General features: G+C 39.8%; 1 protein-coding gene across 1 annotated transcript in view; it reads right to left on the bottom strand.

Moving 5' to 3' along the window:
- LOC128864020 (homeobox protein aristaless) overlaps window positions 1-7,641 on the bottom strand; it is a 173,279-nt gene extending 165,638 nt beyond the window's left edge. The window contains exon 1 of the mRNA XM_054103487.1: window positions 5,186-7,641. The gene's annotated coding sequence lies outside the window, so the exon portion shown is untranslated. The remainder of the gene's footprint in view (window positions 1-5,185) is intronic.
- Between the last annotated feature and the right edge of the window lie 4,370 nt (window positions 7,642-12,011).

Genomic DNA, 12,011 nt, shown 5'->3' with positions numbered 1-12,011 from the left:
TAATGATAGTTCAATATATTGTTTATAAGCTATCAAAAGCATTTGCGTCTCAGTTTTGTTGAATTTTTTTTTTTCTGTGATGGAATTCAAACGTAATAGTGCGATTGCGTTATATTTGGCTGGAAAAACACAACCAGCCATTGTTCGTGAGCTCAGTCACCTCAAAGTGAATAAAATGTTTGTGTATCGCACTATAAAACGTTACAAAGATACTGGTAGCATTGCAAAACGCTATGGAGGTGAACCAAAGAAAAACCGCAACAACGCCAGAAATGGTTCGGGAAGTGAAGGCTCGACTTGAACGAAATCCACGTCGAAGTGAAAGAAAAATGGCCAAAGAACTGAAAATATCGCAAGACAGCATTGAACAATGAGCTCAAGGTCAAGGCTTACAAGTTCCAAAAAGTACACGATCTTTCACCCCAGCAAAAAAAAGTTCGGTGCGAAAGAGCAAAGGAGTTGTTGAGCTTGCACGAACGTGTCGAATTTCCTAACATTGTGTTTTCTGATGAAAAAAATTTCCCAATTGCGCAGTTCATAAACAATCAAAACGATCGTGCTTACTTGACCGAACGCTCATACGAGGATTTGAGCCTACGTATGGCCACTCGAAGCAATTTCCCATCGCAAGTAATGGTTTGGGCCACAGTGACCGCTGATGGACGCTCTCCAATTGTTTTTATCGAGCCTGGTGTCAAAGTGAATGAGACTTATTATCGGGAAAATGTTTTAGAAGCTGCTTTAGAGCCGTGGACACGCAAACATTTCGGTCGGTGACCATGGACGTTCCAACAGGACTCGGCACCGTCTCATAAAGCTCGAGTGAACCAAGAATAGTTAAAAAATCATGTTCCACACTTCATTTCGCCCACACAATGGTTTTCGAATTCGCCAGACGCAAAACCGATGGACTATTCTGGTCCATTTTGGAGAGCAAGGTGAGGACGAAAAAATAATCCAGTATGAATGTACTGAAAAAAGCGATTATACGAGAATGGGCCGAAATACCTTAATTCGTGCAGCATGCAACTAATTTTTTGACCGTTTGAAGGCTATAGTCAAGGCAAAAGATGGTCATATCGAGCTAAAGTGATTATATGTTAAAATTGTAATCATTTTTGAACAATTTTGTCTTTGAAATCAATAAAAACTAATTTCACACAAAAAAGTTATGGTGTTTTGAATAGGTAACACTTCATATCGTTCACCCTTTACTGCCAAATTTTTGAAAGGATATTCCCGGCGGCCGCCGTAGCCGAATGGGTTGGTGCGTGATTACCATTCGTAATTCACAGAGAGGTCGTTGGTTCGAATCTCGGTGAAAGCTAAATTTATAAAAACATTTTTCTAATAGCGGTCGCCCCTCGGCAGGCAATGGCAAACCTCCGAGTGTATTTCTGCCATGAAAAAGCTCCTCATAAAAATATCTGCCGTTCGAAGTCGGCTTGAAACTGTAGGTCCCTCCATTTGTGGAACAACATCAAAACGCACACCACAAATAGAAGGAGGAGCTCGGCCAAACACCTAATAGAAGTGTACGCGCCAATTATTTTTTTTTGTTTTATTCCCAGTATTTTCGGTTCTAGCAGGCAGAGTCAGTTTGTCACGCGGCCACTCGCAAAACTTTAAACTCAATTATCTCAAAACGACTTTCTTCGACCTGGCGTTGTCAAAAAAAAAACTATACCCTGTTCACAACATCAATGGCTATCGCCCGTACTAGAATCATATTATTATTTCAATTATTTCGTTTTTTTTATTTTATTAAAAAACTGAAAAATCCCGATTTTTAGAGTTTCTAGTACGGGACATAGCTACATTCATACTGATTAATCATTTGCTTGGTTTTTGTGTTTCAGATAAATAGAAGAGCCAAAATCGACAACACCGTTCAGGTCCAATTTTTCGAGAGGGTCAAATTCAGCGCCATTTTTTAAATTATGAAAATTTAAAAAAAAAAAATTTTTTTTTTTTATTTTTGTATTTAAAAGAAATTAAATAAAAGGCCTAAACAATTTAAATATCGTTTTTTTTCTTTCTTCTGTATTCAAGTGCAGTGAGACTAATTAGCTACGAGAATAGTAAGAAGGTAGTGATAGAGATATTTCTAGTGATTGGGAAGCAAATTTTATACATTTCTTTGAACTCGCTTAGAGCGATTAGGCATAATTTTAGTGCAAAGTCTGCAAATAAACTTCAAGAGTTCGTAAACGCGTGAGAGTTTCAACAAATAAAAACTAATATCGAATACGAGGGCGAAAGACGAGATGATCCACAAATAAAACGCCCAGGTCCTTTATTTGGGTCACAGATTGCAAGGCAGTTCTAGACCACCCTGACGAACAACCACCTACATTACAAGAAATACTAGATGCAGTCAACTATATGAAAAACTTCAAAGCGCCTGGAGAAGACAATATAACAGCTGAGCTCCTAAAAAACGCAATTACTAGTTACATTGAAAGAATGCATCACCTCACCACATTGATCTGGAACAATGAAACACTGCCAGGCGACTGGAACACAGCAATAATACTCCCCATTCACAAGAAAGGCTATAAATTAAACTGGAAAAACTATCGCGGGATTTCTCTACTCAACACAACATATAAAATCTTCACAAGAATTGTTAACAAAAGACTTATAGGCCACTCGGAAAGAGTACTTCCAGAGTATCAATGCGGATTTCGACCTGGAAGGTCAACAATAGACCAAATTTTTTCTCTCAAACAGTCCATGGAGAAGCGTTTTGAGCATAACATTGGGCTGCACATGCTGTTTGTTGATTTCAAGCAAGCTTTCGATAGCATCAACAGGAGGGCTATCCCCACAATATTTCATAAATGCAAAATCTCAGACAAGCTAACCAGAATAGTGCTGATAACTCTGAAAGAAACTGTATCCAAAGTAATGATACGAGATAAAAAAGCCAACACCTTTAGAATTAAGACAAGGGGATACGCTCTCATCAACAATCTTCAACCTTATGCTATGCTGTGCCATCGATGAAGTAAGTGACGCAAAAAGGGCTGGACATATTTTAAACAGAACTACCCAATTATTCGCATACGCAGATGACATAGCAATTGTCAGCAAAAATATCCACGCCCTAACCAAAACCTTCGCTGATATTGAAATTGCAGCTAGTAAACTTGGTCTTAAAATCAACGAAGATAAGACGAAATATATGATGATGTCCAGACAAAATAAACCAACATCAGGCAAACTGAAAATTGGCGATCTGTTTTTTGAAATCGTTGAATCCTTTACCTATTTAGGCTTCAAACTGAGTACAGAAAATTCAATGAACCTTACCATCGATGAGAGAATTCTAGCGGCGAACAGATCGCATGCGTCGTTAACGAAACTCTTCAAATCAAAACTACTAAACAGACAATGCAAATTGACTCTGTATAAAACCATCATTAGACCAGTATTATGCTATGCAGCTGAATCGTGGACGCTAATTGAAGCAGATAAAACAAAACTGCAAGCCTTCGAACGAAAAGTACTCAGAAGAATTATCAGAGCAATCAAAGATCACGGCGAGTGGCGGATAAGATGGAACGACGAGCTAGATCAACTGATAAAGGGCGAAAATGTTATAGACGTTTCATCAAAACGCAGCAGTTAAGATGGCTGGGTCACATTACAAGAATGGACGGTACGAGGGCGCAGAAGAAAATCGTAGAAGCCAGAGCGTTCAACACTAGACCAAGAGGAAGACCGAGAACAAGATGGACCGACGAACTAGAGGACGACATCAAGAAACTTAGGATAACGAACTGGAAAAAAGTCGCAAGCGTTCGAGACGTATGGAGATCCCACGTGCAGCAGGCCAAAGCTCACAAAGAGTTGTAGAACCAAAAGATGAAAATGATTGCAAGGCATTATATTATAAGTATGCAAAGTATCAAGTATTCAGTGACGAAAATCGAATAGAGGATTCAGATGGATTAACACCTTTTAGATTTTACGCGCAATAGAATGTCTGAGAGATCTTACTGATAGCTCGGCCTACTCAAACCCACTCAAGCGCTTAAATGAGGTAAGCCGAAATTACCAACTCCCTTAACTTCAGGAAAAATGCAAAAAAAAAAAAATCAGTACAAAACAAATCAAAGTAATCACCTTTAATATCAAGATCGTCGTGGCGTTCTATTGCAACTTTTGCTTAAATCGGCTAAGGCATTTTTTCAAATACATCATGGGTTTAAATTTAGATCAGGGGCGCTCGAGAGAGCTTCTAAGGCTAACAAAGCCGCAGCTCTAGCATTTGGTAGGTGGTATCCTTACCGGACATTATCCATAAGGTGTCCATACGGTGAGACTTAGGATTCCTTCAAGTTCTTCCGGCAGAAGCTGTCTGGGGAATGAGGTGGAATCATCTCAGCACCTCATTCTCAGCTACTCTGCTCTCTCGCGCAAAGATTTAGATATCTGGGCTTACACTTTTTCGCTACATCTGAGATTATTGCGGGTTTAACACAGACCTGGTGAAATTCATCAGTAGCTTGACGTGGTTAATACGAACGTAATTAGCCACTGTTGGTCGTTATCCTCTAATCCAAATATACCTCTTCTTCCTTTCTCCACCTGTTTGTTTATTTTCCTTCTATTTCAATCCCCTCCCCTTCCCCTCTATGCTATCCTAAGGGACGAATTTTGATTATTTGTCCAAGTGGGCCCCCTCGCATGGGCAGCCATTTATACTAACCTAACCTAGATTCGAATATGGTTATAGTTGTAGAATTACAAGATGGCGCAAAATTAATCACCTATCGGAAGTTTTATAAATTTTGCAACTGGCGTCGTGCGTCAGTCATATTTGACACTTGGGAACTGGAGAGCTGCAGTAGACAAACAAACGAGCAATAGAGCGTTTTAAAGGTAAAAGTAAAGATTTACATCACTCAAAAAAAAAAGAAGCAAAATAAAAAGATTTTTTACGCTTAAAATTCAATGGGCTATAAAATTGCATAACCAGAAAACGTTTGGTTAAGAAGTTGAAAGTTTCTAGAAAATTTTCAAATTTTTTTTACAATTTTATATATATTAATTTATTTATATTTTTTTATATATTTCTTTTTTTTTTATTTAGTAAAAATTTGAAAACAATTAATGAATTGATTAATTTTGCGAGATGGCGCATCTGTAAATGTGTGCATTTCTCTATTTCATTTACCTTATTTCCGTCTGTGAAAATTTTGACGATAATTACTTGGCGGGTTTCCTCCTTGGAAACCCGGCCACACGCGCTTTTTTAAAATAAAAGCTGAAGGTAACACAAAAAATGGTGCTGCGTTAGTTTAGAATTTATTTTCGTTTGATTTATTTTCTTCTTTCTCGATCTCCAGTTACTTTAAATGCACTTCAACTTTCCTTCTGAGTTTTTCAACAGTTTCGAATAGTGAAATTTCTTTGCTGTGTCTTTTTCAAATACTCGCTGATATTTTGATTTTTTATTATCCTGCGCCAAACTTTTTAAACGCGCACACGCACGTGAAATTAAATGGCGTTGCAAACAATGATTTTATTTATTTTTACTATTTTTTATTTGCCAACTCTTCAACTCTTTTAGCATCAGGGAAAATCACGTCCTTTTCAAACGAAAAAAAAGTTTTCCTCCCGCACAATTACGCGTTTAATTATCCATAAAATAGGCGAACTGAACGCAGTCAGTCAAAGAGGAGGCCGCGCCAGGTGAGTGCAGCTCAAGTCAACTGCAAATACTAAAGCAAGAAACACACATACGCACACACGCGTAATTTAGTTTTAGTTTTAGTTTCAGTTTAAATAGAAAAAAGATGCCCAATCAAGTTGTGGATGGGCGGAAAAGTTTCTGAGCTCACTTAAATTGCACTTTTCAACTTTGATGCGCGCGTGTTTGGCATATAATAAGAACAACAACAATGCAGCGTGGCAGTTTCAAAGTTTTTTTTGTTTCTTTCTTTTTCAAAGTAGCGCTAAATTCATGCACACACACACACATATGCACCTCAGTAGTCAAGGTAAACTTTTGCTGAGAGCGGGCAGGTAAGCTGGGACATGCATGAAATACTTCCAACGGTAAATGAGATTTTGAAGCTGTTGATTGTTTAAGATGAGTGGAAATGATTTTTCAAGGGATCTGCGTCGAAAAAGCGCATGGAAATGGCTTTTTTGTTCAAGGAAATTTTCAATTTGCAAAGTCGATAATTTTCACGAGAGTTGCGTCGATTTCACGCGCGATCGGTGAAGTATTTTTGTGTGGCTTGTGGATCGAAAATTTTATTTCAGTTGAGGTGCAGTTTTTTGCCACTTTTGTATTATGAAAATTGGAAATGTTTTTTGACAAAGGTTAACAATTTGACGCCATTTTTTGTTAGACTTTTTTTTGTGTTTTTTTTTTGCAATTTCACGTGCGATCGGTGAAGATTGGGGATTGATTAATAAATTTATTTCATTTTAGGTGCCGTTTTTTTATTAATTTTCTATTAAGAAAATTGGAGATATATTTTAGGCAAAGGTTTGGGCCATTTTTCGTTAGATTTTCCTTTTGTTTTGTTTTTGATTTCACGCGCGTTCGGAAAAATTTTTTCTGATATATATTTGGAATATAATTTGAAAATTTTTTATTTCAGTTTAAGTGCAGGTTTTTTAATCTTCTAGTATGAAAATTGGAATGTGTTTTTTGGCAAAGGTTAACAATTTGACGCCATTTTTTGTTAGGTTTTTCTCATTTGTTTTCGATTTCACGCGTGATTCTTGAAGTATTTTAGTCTGGCGTTTAGATTAATAATTTTATTTCAATTTAGGCTCAGTTTTTTATTAATTCTGTATTAGGAAAATTAGCATCTGAATTTTTGGCAAAGGCAAGCAATTTGACGTCATTGTTTGTTAGTAGTTTTCCTTTTGTTTTTTTTTTTTGTGTGCCTTATGGATTGAAAATTTTACTTCAGTTCAGAAGCAGTTTGTTTATGAGCAAAAGCGATCAATTTGGCGTATTTTTTTAAATTATTTTTCGTTTTTTTTAATTTTTTTCTTTTCGCTTTTTGGGCTTCTTTTACGCTTTTCTAAGGTTCTCTATGCTTAATGAATTTCAGCTTTTCCTTTAATGCACTTTTTTAGTATTTAAAATATAATTTGGTACTTTTATTCAGTTTTAAAAGTAGGCTTTTATTATTTTAACCTAAAAAACTCGCAAACTATTTTTTTGTTCTAACTTTTTTGCTTACTTTCAGTCTGAGCGATTATCGCACACACACACCTTCGATGTTAAAAAAATTAGTTTTCCCATAAAATTTATTAATTCATGATTTTCCTCTAATTTTCAGCAATGTTTTTTTATTGCATCCGAATTTTTGTCCTGCATTTCATGCAACCGGGAGCGCAGTCTTAAAACGTATTGCTTTGCCGTTTTATTGCGAAACTTGCCATACACACAAACACACATCCACACATAAGATTTTTGATGGGGAAAAATATTAACCGGATAATACCGTTATGCGTGCTCACACGTACACTGCTCGCTAGCGAATGATCTAATGCGATTCGTTGCCGTTGCTCTAATTTGAATTGATTATGTTGTGCGACTGGTGGCTATGACGGCTGACGGCTGCTGCTGAGGACGCGCGGCGACACAGGCACTGTGACAACGCCACTGACAACTGCTGCTGATATTGCTGCTGAATTCTGCTGCTGCTGCTCTTGCTGGCTGCTGGCTGCTGGCGGTGCGGCAATTGTAACTGGCATGCGACTTACGATCGAAAGCATTGCAAACCACAGCTACAACAACAACATTAATGCGGTTAAATGAGGCAAGAGGGTTGGACACGGCACCCTAATGTATGCTGCTACTGCTGCTGTGCCACTACAGACGTTGATGGCGATTGTGCTGGTGTTGGTGGTGGTATTGGTGCTGCTACTGCTGTTGCTCGTGGGGTGAGCTCACTACTATGTGTGTGTGTGTATGTTTATCAAACGTGCTTTGCGCGTTTGTGTGTCCCGTTGTGTGCGCTCACGGGGCTGTCCTTGCTCGCATTTCCCCTGCACCAATGGAAATTTCCCGCTATTTACAGCGCGAGCTCACCAATGCGTTTGCGCGTACTCTCTTCTGCTGTTTATTGTTGGTTTTGGCGCTGCTGTTCATGTAGGTGGTGCATTACACGACAATAATACGCACACATCTACAATACGCTTGCAAAGACTACGAAAGCCTTGCGCTCTCACCATCTCAGAGTTTTCTTTATCGGGCCTCTGGCTCTTCCTAGTCTTTCCACATCTTTTTTAATGTTTCTTTGTGTTGTTTTTTTTAATGCTTCTTTCCGCTCACGAATGCTACCACTGCAGAAATCAAATTTTCATTGACTGCCCTTGCCGCGCTTTCCTCGATTTTCTTACACTCCTCACTCTCCCGCCTCCCCTACTTAGAGTTCCCTCGAATTCACGTGCCACTGAAGTAAATTCGTATCATTATTAATGTTGCTGTAGCAATCGCTTTTGTTGTTTCTTGCCGTCCGTCTTTTGTTTCAACTTTTTCAATGCTCGCATTTTATCTGGTATCCACTGTCTACTTTATTTTATTACAACCATTTGAGGTTGATTTTTTTCGCTCGCAATGTTTTCATTTTCCGCTGAGGGCATTGTAGTTCTTGTTGTTGTGGTGTTTTTTGTTTTCTTTGTTTTTGCCTACATTTTTATTTACTATTCCTGCCTTCACTTTGGTTTCAGCAGCCCAACATGCTCTCTATCGCTCTCGCTCTTGCTCTCCCTTTCCCTTTCACACACCCTGCCAGCTGCTGTTGTTGCATGCGCGTAAGCAAAAGAGAGAAACATCGCAAAAAATTTAATTTCATGTCAGAGGCGCTTCTCCTCCGCTTCCGCATCTATTCTGTTAAGTGGGTGGTGGCAGCTATCGGCCTTCGCCCCTCTCCACCGCTGCAGCATCATTTGCTGCTCCAAACGATTACTCACTGTGGAATTTATTTGGGATATCATTTTTGACAACTCAATTTATTTTTATTAATTTTCTGTTCTCCCTCCCTCCGTCTCCAACGCCACTGCTACTGCCAAAGCTGTCACTGTCGCTGAGCGCTCGTTAACTCTCGCTCCTCGCAATACGTATAAGTGAATTTCAGTTAATTTATTATCGGGAATTATTGCCTTTATTGTTATGGTTATTCCACTCCATTCAGTTCCATCTCGTCCCACCTAACGGGATAAACGTTGCATTCAAATCCACTTGCCGTGCGATGGTTGCCGCTCACTTTGGATTGTTGTTTGTGCAGTTGGTCATTATGTACACTTCATTCCAGCCTTCCATCACAGTCGGTTGCTTGGCTTAGAATGGGCCATGGTTGGCAGCTGTACGCTTGTTTGTGGTGTCACTTAAACTGACTGCTGAACTGTGGCGGCTGCCTGGTGTCATCACTGAGCTGCAATTAGGAAATGAATTTGTTGAGAATTACACAGGTTTTTGTTCTTTTTCTTTTCAAAGGTTTCGGGTGTTGTGATGCTTTCGAGGTTGTATGCAGTTATCGAAATTGGTTTGGAAGGCGTTTTGTCAAATGGGTGGACATTCATGGAAATAATGAATTTTATGCTCAGTCGTAGAAATTATTATACTCGTAATTAGTGGAACCCTCAGAAAACAGAATTAGTGTTGTTCTGGAGAAAATATAAAATTCCACATGTGTGAAGCCATCATTAAATGGTGTAAGTCTAGAAGTAGGATATAGCGCCAAATATTTAGGAGTAATTTTCGACAAGAAACTAATTGGAATATGAATGTCGATGACAAAGTAGGGAAAGTTACTTGTGCTCTATTTTCATACAAAAAGGCTATGGAATGCAGATGGGGCCTTTCTCCGAAGAACACTCACTGGCTGTATAGGACCGCTATCATAGCTATCCTCCTTTACGGGATTATAGTCTGGCGCTTATAAGTATCCCCGGCGCTCTTAGAACCACGCCCTTTGATGCTCTGAATACTCTTTTCTTCGTACCTGCCCTAGTCCTGGTTGTTACACAGAATGCAAGTAGCACTGCTGCTCGGCTCGCCGCAACTAATTCGTAGGGTGATTTAGGTGTTGGGCACTCGGCCATAACATTCGATCTGGGTATAACTAATCATGTTGATTATTGTTTGAGTAAACCACATTTTAATAGGTTTGATACCTGGTCGGAAAAACTGCTTACGGTTCTTTACTGATGGCGCAAACCTTGACAATGAAGTTGCCTGTGGCGTCTACTCCTAACGAGGGAGCGGAATATTTTCGCATCCATTTCATATGGGTGCCAGGGCACTGTGACATACCAGGAAAATGTAAGCAGATAAACTAGCGAGAGAGGGCACTACCGCTCGCCTATGGAGGTTGTACAAGGTCCAGCTTTCAAAGTGTAACCAATTAAAAAGGCCACAAATTTAGTTTGGAGAATACATTTTATTAAATTCAAAGTAAAAAATGTGTGAAAATAATTCAAAATTATGAAGCTATTTACTTTTGCTCGATATGACCACCTTTTGCCTTGACTATAGCCTTTAACCTCCAGAAACGAATCGCAATCTGCCCGAATATAACTTGCAGGTATTTTGGCTCACTCGCGCACAATGGCTTTTTTCAGCGCCTCGAGACTGGTGAATCTTTTAGTTCAGACTTTGCTCTCTAAAGTGGCCCAAAGCGAATAATCCATCGGATTCGCGTCTGGTGAATTTGAGAGCCATTGTGTGGACGTTAAAAAGTTCGGAACGTGGTTTTTTAGCCATTCTTGGTTCACGCGAGTTTTGTGAGACGATGCCGAGTTCTGTTGAAACGTTCAAGGTCTCCTACCGAAATGTTTATCTGCCCACGGCTTCAAAGCAACCTCCAGAATACTTTCCGGATAATATTTCGCATTTACCTTGACGCCTGTGGCGTGTGCTGCCTCTTGGTGGCCAATCGATAACTCGAATTCTCGTATGAACGGTCGGTCAAATAAACCCTATCGGTTTGGGAGTTTACGAATTGCCCAATTTGAAATGTGTTCGGAAATTGACCGCTTTTGGCCAAGCGAAGCAACTCCTTCGCTCTCTCAAGTCTGACTTGTTACGGCTTTGGTGTGAGATTATGCACCTTTCGGATCTTGTAAGGCTTGGCTTTGAGATCATTTTTCAGTATGCGGCGGATGCTAAAGTCAGATATTTACAGTTCTTTCGCCATTTGACTGGCACTTCGTCGGGGATTTTGCTCAAGTCGCTTCTTCACTTTTTGAACCATTTCACGTAACGTTGCTTCAGCTGCGCGAGCGATCTGAAATTGGTTACAGTTCGAGTGCCAGAAACTGTAGGTATAGCCCTCTCAGCCCACAAACTGCGGGCTACAAGTAACATTGTCACTTCAGCCAAGATCGGTTGATAGTCTGACATGTACCGCTACAAAACGAATTTGGCCAGAATGGGACGTTAGGCGCTCAAAGACGCTACTGGAATGGTCAAGGAAAAACGTCCCTACCTTAGCTTTAATCGCAGGACACAGCCTACTAGGTCGCCATACTCAAAGATTGATCGTGCCTCATTTCGCAGGAGTTCCAATAATAAGGAGAAGGAAGAGAGAAGAAGTCACACATCAGGTTAGCCAGTATCCTGCGCGAAATGCCAGAAGGTTTTATCGAGAGTCTTATATCTAGCCAACTCATCAACCCAGTAGTTGGCCTCTTTGCCATTGTGACCGGGAACCCAAATGTGCCTAATATCGAAGTATTCGGGTACAGTCGAGAGAGAGATCGGGCATTCGCCGACTAATATCGAACGCACAAACAACGAGTCTAAGGCCCTAATTGCCATCTGGCTGTCGGGGTAGATATTTACCTCACTTACAATAACTACAGAAGTAAGTAACCAATCTACTGCTTCTTTAAGTGCGGCCACCTCCGCTTAGAAAACACTACAGTGGTCCGGAAGCCTAAATTTGAGCTTGATGGAGAGCTCCTCGCAGAACAAGGGTTAACGAGACGGAGATTAAAATGTGTCGGTGAATCAAGCGTACGGCGAT

This window comes from Anastrepha ludens, chromosome 5 (genome assembly GCF_028408465.1).
Source record: "Anastrepha ludens isolate Willacy chromosome 5, idAnaLude1.1, whole genome shotgun sequence".
NCBI lineage: Eukaryota > Metazoa > Arthropoda > Insecta > Diptera > Tephritidae > Anastrepha > Anastrepha ludens.
This window is presented reverse-complemented; position numbering and strand designations above follow the sequence as displayed.